The sequence below is a fragment of the Physella acuta genome, unplaced genomic scaffold (assembly GCF_028476545.2).
Source record: "Physella acuta isolate Inbredline_101_S28 unplaced genomic scaffold, ASM2847654v3 ptg000206l, whole genome shotgun sequence".
Taxonomy (NCBI): domain Eukaryota; kingdom Metazoa; phylum Mollusca; class Gastropoda; family Physidae; genus Physella; species Physella acuta.
In genome coordinates, this window is record NW_026731725.1 from 304890 (window position 1) to 314026 (window position 9137).

Consider the following 9137-nt stretch of genomic DNA (forward strand, 5'->3'; position numbering starts at 1 on the left):
ATACGAATATGCTGGTATGGATATTCGATATCGCTTGTATTGTATATATCCATGATTTACGACTCCATAATACCGTCAACTGTTTCTCGATTTTGGTAAGAAGAAATTGGGCACGCAAGGAAATATCGACTACAAAAGATGGCGGCGCTGTCTCTAAATCTTTGTCACTCTAACACAGCTAAGCGAGGCCTGCTTTGTTGTTGTTTCGGTCAATTAAATTTTGTAATGCTGGAACTGTCGTAAGGTGTTGATGGCGAGAGAGGGCGATATTGATCTGTTTTGGGCATCAAGGCGACGAGGGCTGGATCAAGTGTTACAACGGCAGTGAGGAGTTGTCCGCGAGAGGGCGCTATTGATTTGAGGAATCGAGTCGGCTAGGGCCGTAACGATACTAAGGTGTCTTAGCTAAAGTAAAGAGTGTATCGCAAGAGGGCGATATTGATTAAAGTATCGAGTTGGATAGGGCCGTAACGGCTCACTCGCCGCGCACATCAAAGCCAGAGTCACGCGCAGGGCTCAGCGCGAAAAGTCACGCGCGAGCTAAAGATTTTATTAAAAATCGAAGGCCATTTTGCTACGGAATTAATCTGGCTTTTCGTTTTCTCATCCCATGAAATAGCCATATTTTATCTTTTGACTGGCGGGTATGCTATGTCACAGTGACCCAACCTGTCACCGAATCAATGTCTTTGTTTCACTCGAGATAAAATGTATCGGGCGAATGTTCTAGAAAAAATATTGATTAGAAAATTATAGTATTTTCCTAGAAAAAAAAAATCAATAGATTTATTTAGAAGACGGAGAAATGAAAGTGAAAGTAACTAAAACTTTCTTAAATGGACCTATATAAAACAGTGCTACACAGCTGACCATATCACATATAACGCGATTTGTTAGTGGTCATCGTTTTATGCCACTTGTCTAATCCCATAGTGAAATAGGCGAGGTTTAGGGCCCAAAATCATATTTTCGTTTTTTTTTTTCTGCACGCGTTCAGTGGATGCACACGAGCATGCAACTGCAGAAATGCAATAGAATCAATGGCAAATCAAGCCTGGAACACTAGCTACCACTCCATACCCACCCCATCCTACAGGGAAGAATCAATTCAGGCTCAAAACTCGATGTTGCCTCTACAAAATTCCCGCTGCCTTATTGATATGATAATAACATAAATATTACATACATGGTTGGGTGGGGGTCGTTGTTGCTTGACATAATCAATATGCAAAAAAAGTTGTATTTTTACATAACAAACTTTGGTTAATATTTATTATATATCATAAAAAGAGAAAAAAGGCATATATGATAAAAGTATATTTGTTTCCCAATTCTTTAAAAGTCATATACATTTAAACACATAAATTTTAAACATAACAAATGTGTAATATAAACATGAATATTGTGTTAAAAATATTATATTATACATTTCTGTTAATTTATTGGCGCGCACCATAAATAAGATTTCATGTATGAGGCCCTAAACAAAAGCTTCTATAGAAAAAAATAAAAATGACTTCAAGGGAAATAACCAGAAAATGATAAAATTTAGCATGAATTATTGCCCTTCTCAAAATCATAACAAAAATTGGACTATAGACCAACATTTTAGAAACTGAAAGTAAAGCTTTAAATCTTTATTTTCAGTAAGATTAAATCCCAATGTGAATGTTGTTGTTATGTATATCTATTTACATACAATGAACACATTTTTAAGGTTCGTACCTTTTTAATTGTGTAAATAATCAGTTAATTCCTTTTTTCTTTATATTTTTACTTATACCATAGGCTTTCATTCAACTACGGGAATTTAAACCAAAGGATGCTACTGTAGAAAGCTATTGTTATTGGAAAAATGAGGTTTTTGTTGGTTTTTATTTTGTTTTAAATTTAAAAACAGCATATTAGGATTGTGTGTGTACTTAATTCTTAGATGCGTATAGGGGATTAGGGTAATATGCCTTTTTGTTGTTATTTTGGGCCTGTTTCATTTTCACTAAAAAAAGGTTACTGCGTTCATGTTTTTTCAGTTAGAAAACTAATTGGTCTGTTCCAGCGTGACTGCCTGTCCTTAATTAAGCGCTAATTAAATGCCATTATGTTTCTTTCTCATAAGTAACTATTCTTTGTTCTTAGAAAAAACAAGTACGAAGTTGATGTCTCACCCAAGTTCGATCCCCCTTCGGCTAGATCTATACCCTAGGCGGTTATTATGTATAATTTTTTTTATCTTTAGGGCATCGTGACATTTCGGACGGAAAAATATTTTTCGAAAGATTTCTCATCCGAGAAATTCATAATTGGCACCCTCGACATCTGTCATTTTCTTTTACAGTTCAGAGGTAACGTTCGGGTTTATCCCTGACAGCCTGTAATCATCGGAATCGATGGACACCCTCGGATGGAATCTTCCAGAACACCAAGAAAGTTCCCCAACACGGCGAGGTAATGAGACGGTGCCAGCTTTTTCCGGTCGCGGTGGGTGATTATTTCCAGCGCGTGGGGTAATCATCTCCCGTCCCCGGGCTATTGTTTTAGAATATAAACCCTGCCTTTTGGTGCCTCGGAAACACAACTTTGGGAAGCCAGTTCACGACGCTCTGCTCGGTAATCCTGCAGTTTAGCTAAGCGCGAGAGAAATCGTCTAAGTCCAAGCATCGTATAGAGCGTTTTAAGCATCGCATATAGCAAAATACGGGACTTTGTTAAATTTTTAGCTCGCGACTTGAAAACATTTTTGCGACAGCGTTGTCTAAGGGATTCATTCATCCGAAACGTGTTCTAATGAAACAATCGCATCAACCGATTACGTCCGTATTACTCACGAGCTGATTTTTGATAGGGAACATTAAAACTTCGCCTCACGAATTCAGAATTTCCTAAAACAGCGTCAAAAATGTGACGAAGTCTAAGCTTCGTATATAGGGATTGAAGCATCGCATATAGCAAAATACGGGACTTTGTCAAATTTTTAGCTCGCGACTTGAAAACATTTTTGCGACAGCGTTGTCTAAGGGATTCATTCATCCGAAACGTCTTCTAATGGATCAATCGCATCAACAGGTTACGTTCGTAATGCGCGCGTGGTGATTTTTGATAGGGAACATTAAAACTTAGCCTCGCGAATTCAGAATTTTGTAAAACAGCGTCAAAAATGTGACGAAGTCTAAGCTTCGTATATAGGGATTGAAGCATCGCATATAGCAAAATACGGGACTTTGTCAAATTTTTAGCTTGCGACTTGAAAACATTTTTGCGACAGCATTGTCTAAGGGATTCATTCATCCGAAACGTCTTCTAATGAAGCAATCGCATCAACAGATTACGTTCGTAATGCGCGCGTGGTGATTTTTGATAGGGAACATTAAAACTTAGCCTCGCGAATTCAGAATTTTGTAAAACAGCGTCAAAAATGTGACGAAGTCTAAGCTTCGTATATAGGGATTTAAGCATCGCATATAGCAAAATACGGGACTTTGTCAAATTTTTAGCTCGCGGCTTGAAAACATTTTTGCGAGAGCGATGTCTAAGGGATTCATTCATCCGAAACCTGTTCTAATGAAACAATCGCATTAACAGATTACGTCCGTATTACTCACGAGCTGATTTTTGATAGGGAACATTAAAACTTAGCCTCGCGAATTCAGAATTTTATAAAACAGCGTCGAAAACGTGACGAAGTCTAAGCTTCGTATATAGGGATTGAAGCATCGCATATAGCAAAATACGGGACTTAGTCACTTTTTCAGCTCGCGGCTTGAAAATATTTTGTAGCTTCGAGGTCTAAGCCTTTTATCCTTGAGGCTCCTGCGCCAATGGGTCTAACGCGTGAGTAGATCCCGCACGTAACAAGCGCGAGCTAAATATTTAAATATAAGGAATAAAACTCGGCCTTACGATTAAAAAAAATATCTTAGCTCCAAATACGTGACTAAGTCGAAGCTTCGTATATAGGGATTTAAGCATTGTATATAGCAAAATACGGGACTTAGTCACATTTTGCGGCTCGTGACTAAAATATTTTACGACTTTGAGGTCCAAGTCATCTATATCATTATCAATGATACACACGCGTCTTTAGATTCCGTACGTAGCACGCGCATATTAAATATTTACAGAAAATATATAAAACTGCGCCTTAAGACTACTTAATTTATCTCTCTGCGGAAAAATGTGACTAACTTAGTCACTTTTTAAAAGTCCAAGCATCGTATATAGGGATTTAAGCATCGCATATAGCAAAATACGGGACTTAGTCACATTTCCGGCTCGTGACTAAAATATTTTACGACTTCGAGGTTCAAGTCGTCCGTCACTGAGCTACTGAGTTACAAGAGTCTTGCGGGTACGTCTGCCAGCGTACGGCATACGTGCTGTATATTTTACCGACGAATACAAATAATTTTTTCACCGATTTAGACTAAAGTTTTGCGGAATTTAATGTTTTTATTAGTCTCTGAATTAAAGACCCGTTACATAAGCCGACGTGATAAGATATTTGGGGGTTTAAAGCGCTCTGCGGTATAATAAATATAAATATGTCATTCGCGTATTAATTGAAAAAAAACGGGTCGTTTACACTTTAGGTTAAAAAAAAACAGCCCGTAACGTAAACTCTAATAGAGTTACACAATCGTTAAAGTCAAGCGTGAAGCCAGTCGCGCGCAGACGAGCGCCGATCGTTAGGGCCTCAGCGGGATGTTAAACGATTAGCGGGGGAGGAAAACAGATCGTTTGAATGGAAGAGAGGGGAGAGAAGCGAGACAGGCGGGAATAGAATAGAAAAAAAAGCCTTAAGGCATCGAGGTTGATAGTTTTATAGTAAATTGATTTCCTTTATATTAACGAGTTTTTCTTTTTTTAATTTCAGTTTGTCGCCGGTTGGCGGTACAGTTTGAGAATGGTGTATGCCAGCAGGCATAGATCAACACTCAAGCTGCCGCCGTCCAAGAAAAGAAAGAAAAAAAAATGACAGCTGACACATCAGTCGAGTCTCCACGCACAGCCGGCTGTTCCCGTCTCAAGGCAGAGAGATGACGACTGGCACTTTAGCACATATCTACCTCACCTGCACCGCGAGCCTTTGGCCACCTGCGCACCACCTTCACCAGCATTCCATCATTTGCCAGATCGTCATGTTGATCAGCGTTAGACTTCAACACCACGCCATCATCCTGCTCAACGACTTCATTGCCTTTTCTTCCTGTTAAACAACGTTAAACTACACCACCAAGCCGTCATCCTGCTATACGACTTCATTGCCTTTTCTTCCTGTTAAACATCGTTAAACTACATCATCAAGCCATCATCCTGCTAAACGACTTCATTGCCTTTTCTTCATGTTGAACTTCGTTAAACATCTTCACTGCTTGAATTTCCTGTTAAACTACACCAGCAATCCACCATCCTGCTAAACGACTTCATTGCCTTTCTTCATGTTGAACTGCGTTAAACATCTTCACTGCTTGAATTTCCTGTTAAACCACATCACCACGAAATCTTCCTCTAACCCAGCATTAGACAACTTCACTGCCAGGGCTGGTAGCTGCTACATTTTCCTGCAACATGCTCTGGCATCTCCGCAGCAATGCTCTGCTAATGAAAACATCATCGCTTCAAGCTCTCGACAACATCTCTAGCTGCAACAGAATGCATTTTGCTCGTCCAAAATCTCCACCTTCTCTGCATATTGTATCATCTACGAATTGAATTTCACAACGCCTCAGCACAGATGCTTTTTAGCTCACACCCTAGAGCAAAAAAAAAATATCATCATAAAAAAGTCAAAAAAAAAAAAAAAAAAAGAAAAAACTACAAAACACTCCTACATAAGAGACACACAAGGTATAAAAAAAATAAGAAGGGGATGTGGTTGATTTGGCTGTTTAACATGAACTAATCTCTTTCAATTTATTTCAGATTGTTGTATGTTTATAATTTTTTTTAAATGATTATTTTTAAAATGCCATGCTACTAACACGTTTGAATAAACCCCTCTACAGATCTTGCAGGAAACTCTAATGAAGTACAGAATCTCTGCTGCAGACATTATGCTGAATAATACTTACAATTTAAATGCTTTAATCTTTTTTTTTTTTTCTTTTCAGATTTAAAAGAAAATAAAAATATAAAAAAACTAAAATGTGTTTTGTCTCTTTATTTGCACTGAATATTTGTCATAATGTATTATGCATGTTTTGTTTTAATAAATGCTCTTAATCTTCGTTAGTAGTACAAACCATATTATGTAATCTTTGTTGAGTCTATTAATGTAATAAAATGTTTGATATTTTTACATGTTTTTTTTTTAAAATGCCATTCTACTAACATGTTTGAATAAACCCCTCTACAGATCTTGTAGGAAACTCTAATGAAGTACAGAATCGCTTCTACAGACATTATGCTGATTAATACTTACAATTTAAATGCTTTAATCTTTTTTTTTCTTTCAGATTTAAAAAAAAATAAAAATATTAAAAAAATCAAATGTGTTTTGTTTCTTTCTTTGCACTTAATATTTGTCATAATGTATTATGCATGTTTTGTTCTAAGAAATGCTCTTAATCTTCGTTAGTAATACAAACCATATTATGTAATCTATTAATGTAATAAAATGTTTGATATTTTTACATGTTTTTTAAAAAATGCCATGCTACTAATATGTTTGAATAAACCCCTTTACAGATCTTGTAGGAAACTCTAATGAAGTACAGAATCGCTTCTACAGACATTATGCTGATTAATACTTACAATTTAAATGCTTTAATCTTTTTTTTTTCTTTTCAGATTTAAAAAAAATAAAATTATTTAAAAAATCAAATGTGTTTTGTTTCTTTCTTTGCACTTAATATTTGTCATAATGTATTATGCATGTTTTGTTCTAAGAAATGCTCTTAATCTTCGTTAGTAATACAAACCATATTATATAATATTTGTTGGGTCTATTAATGTAATAAAATGTTTGATTTTTTTGCATGTTTTTGTGTATTCCCATGAAATGAAACTGTTTTTAACCATATTATTTGCTTCAGTTTTTCAATGTTTATTTATTAACACTTATAATGAGTTTTCTTTAACCTTTAATACTCTAAACAGGCTTAATTTAAAACCAAATTTAAATGCAGCTTATGCAATACCCCCAAATACACATGATGTTGTAAAAAGTAGCACATACTTGTAATGCACCATTTGTTGAATGCATGTTTTATTTCAGAGACACCTCAACACTTCTAGAATTCATCACTCGTTGCACCAGAGTGCATCCAGCTCTTCAAGACATCACTTCAACACAGCAGATATAACTTCACCTGTTAAAAAAAAATTGTTCAATCTTGTTGCCTACCCGTTGTACTCTTTTTATCAAACTATCCTTTTTAAATTTATTGTGTATATTTATTGTGTGTAAAGGACAATATGTATGTATGTTTTTTCTCTTGCTACTAAACAAAATATGATTTATTGTTTCAGATATACTCGGAGAGTCAGATATACTCGGAGACACATTTTTTTTTTTATAGATTAACTTATTGTTTTATTATTTTTCATGTCTTTTTCTAGCAATACATAACCACATCCAAATGCTATAACTTTGATTTTTTTCCCATTACAGTTCATGCCAGAAACTCCTCACAAGTCGTAGGAGATGTTGGCGTTAAATGGCAACATAGACAGATGAATCCAACAATAGAGAGCTGGAATTGGCTGGGCCATTTCAACTTCGTTAGACGACACCAGCAAGTCGACCATCTCCTATGAGAGTTTTAATCCATGGCGTAGGAGATTGGACAACAGATGAAGGCAGTACTCCAGCTCTTAGAGAAATAGTTGTCTACATCACCAGAAAGAGCAGACAGGTGTATGGCACCACGCACCTGAGATCAACGTATTTACTAGTGCCATGAAGACATCAAGCAGACAGGTGTTATGGCACCAAACATCTGAATGCAGAAAATCACCAGTGCCATAGAAACAAGCTCAATACCTGAGCTCGCAGACAGGTGAATGGCACCACACCTGATGCAGATTATTCACCATGGCCTAAAAGACATAACCTTCACTCAAATATTTGCAGACAGGTGTATGGCACCCACACCTCGATGCAGACTTTTCTCCAGTGCCACAAAGACAGACTTTAGCAGACAGGTGTTGGCCGTCGCACCTGAATGCAACCAACTCACCCGTACAGACATGCGTACATCTTCAACAGCCGACAGGTGTAATGGCACCACTCACCTGAATGCTGATCATCCACCAGTGCCACACAGACGTGCTCAATACTAGAGCTGGTAGACAGGTGCTTGCCCGGGCACCTTAATACTTTTAAAAAAATTCATCAGATCCTTTGAACCTTGGTCCAAACTTCTTGAATGAGCAGACAGGTGGATTCCTGAACACCTGATTGCATCAATCGTCGGATCCTTAGAACTCTGGTCCAAACTTCAACATGTAGCAGACACCTGGTAGCAGCAATCGTCGTATCCTGAGAAGTTTGGGCCAGACTTCTAAAGCAGCAAACAGGTGTATTGACGAACACCTGGTTGCACCAATCATCGGATCCTTAGCTTAGAACTCTGGTCCAAACTTCAAGATTTAGCAGTCAGGTGTATTGCCGAACACCTGGTTGTTGCATTCATCGTATCCTAAGAGTTTGGGCCAGACTTCTCGAAGTAACAGACAGGTGGAAACCCGCGCACCTGAATGTTACTGTCGTCAGTTTCTTAGACGTTTGGTCCAAGCTTCAACAACGAGCAGAGAGGTGTAAGGCTCTAACACCTGAATATACCTGTTCAACGGAGCCATAAAGACATTTTACCCATTCAATAAGTGCAGACAGGTGTATGGCACCCACACCTCATTGCAGACTTTCCACAGGGGCCTTAGAGACTCTTCAGATAACACATCAAATAAATATGAAGAGAATCTAAAATAAGTGTTGACGTCATCAACTAAAGTCGTTTCCTTTTCCCGTGTAACTCCGTGAACGTTTTAAGCGCACAAACATGTGATTTTTAATTGTTCATTTTTTTTTGTATCTCTCAACTTTGTCATGTGTGAATTGCACTTTTATTGTATTGGTGTTCTATGATGTGGAGTTAAATGTTGTCAAAAAATTTGAATTAAAAAATGAACCTTTAATT

At 37.3% G+C, this 9137-nt stretch overlaps 1 long non-coding RNA gene across 2 annotated transcripts; it reads left to right on the forward strand.

The window, feature by feature from the left end:
* The first annotated feature begins 1757 nt into the window (after nt 1-1757).
* On the forward strand, nt 1758-8449 carry LOC131937278 (uncharacterized). Of its 2 annotated transcripts, XR_009386183.1 has the most exons (4): nt 1758-1866; nt 2336-2445; nt 4871-5844; nt 7610-8449. It is a non-coding gene; the product is annotated as an uncharacterized LOC131937278 (long non-coding RNA). The 2 variants fall into 2 exon arrangements; XR_009386184.1 differs by lacking the exons at nt 1758-1866; nt 2336-2445 and adding an exon at nt 2563-2607.
* Nucleotides 8450-9137: the final 688 nt, after the last annotated feature.